The sequence below is a fragment of the Ursus maritimus genome, unplaced genomic scaffold (genome assembly GCF_017311325.1).
Source record: "Ursus maritimus isolate PB19 unplaced genomic scaffold, ASM1731132v1 scaffold_30, whole genome shotgun sequence".
Classification (NCBI taxonomy): Eukaryota; Metazoa; Chordata; class Mammalia; order Carnivora; family Ursidae; genus Ursus; species Ursus maritimus.
Window position 1 is genome coordinate 6,593,259 of NW_024425564.1, and position 1,562 is coordinate 6,594,820.

The following is a 1,562-nucleotide window of genomic DNA, read 5'->3' on the forward strand; positions in this document are numbered from 1 at the left end:
AAAAAAAAAAAAAAAAAAAAAAATGGAGACGGAGAGGGTTCTTTGAGAAGGCCAAGGGAATATGGGCTCCCAGAGAAAAATTTTCTTCTCTTAGAGGTGCATGGATATGCGGAGGGAGGGAAAGGGTCTTATAGAATGAGAAGAAAAAAAGAGGGAAATGCTTTATTCCTGGTTAAGGCTGCCCAGGGAGAGGTTCTGATATTTCTTGAGATGGGGGGTGGGTGGGTGGGAACTGGGAGGGAATTTGGCAGGAGGCAGCTTACATGCTCCTGCGTAGAATAGATCCTTGGGAGAGGGAGTGGTAGGGGGAAAGGATTATTGAATCCCAGAAAAGGAAGTGGGGAGACAGTTGTTGCATGCTGGGGGAATGGGACTGTTGGTAAAGGCTCACCAAAACTCTAGGGAGAACCATGTCAGGTGCCAGGTAAGAGAACTTGGGGGTGAGCATCCTGGGTAGATATGGAAAAGTTGGGGACAATAGCAAGAAGGATGAATAGTGGAGGGGGTGGGGGGTAGGGCACTTAGATGAAAGGATACAAGGAGGGCTGTTGGGGGGGGAGGGAGAGGAGTAGAGACTTATACAGTATTTTTTAAGAAAAAACGTATTTTTTAGGATTTTTTCTGGAGTTTGGGGTTTTAGTTTTTCTGCTTTTGTTTTCCACAAAATAAATAATAATAATTTAAAAAACACTTTTTTTTTCTTTATACTCTGTCTGGCAACTGCGTGTAATGACTATCCCACCCTAAACAGCCTCTCCCTCTTTATTCCATTTGCTCAATACTCAGCACGGCTCATGCAGGTCTCATGCCTGAAGGAGACTTGACGAGCGGGGGACTGTGACAAGTGGGCTTCTCTGACTGGGGACCCTCCCAGTTCTGCAACCTCAGCACCTGGCAGATACCTCACACTTATGTTCCAATGACTGGCCATGGTGCTAACACACAACTTTCCCCTCTATGGTATCAACCCTAGGGATGAGCTATAAAGGTGATCATTATGCCCACCAAAACTGTAAGCAGGAGCGTATGTTTGGGCATTTATGTTCTGAGGAAAGGGTTCATGTCCTCCGGAAAGCTAAAAAAAAACACTATGTTTGGATGAGGGTATAGAGAAGACTACAAGTCCCACAAAGCTCTGGAATGGTTCTTAACCAAAGAGAACTACAGTTCCCAGAAGGCCTTGAATTGGCCTCAGGTGCCCTATACCCCAACCACGGGCTTCTACCAAATGCTGCGTGTGAAATCATACAGGGTTTTTTTCCGAGTTTTGACCAGAATGTAATCCGTAAAGGGATGGTATCCTAAATAATGCTATCAATGCTGTATATCTTGGTGTAATATTATTCATACGTACACTGTTAACTGGGCTTATGACCCACGTGGTGCCTGACTATGCTCGTAAGGTGTTGGGGGGGAGGATACTTAGCAATGTCCCCAGGCAGTACTAACTCTCGGGCCTCTGGGGGCTTACTTTGATCCCTAGTGCATATGGTGGCGTAACAGGTCTGGCATAAACAGAAGAGACATTTAGCCCCAGGTTTTCAAAAGGGGACGCTGCTCCA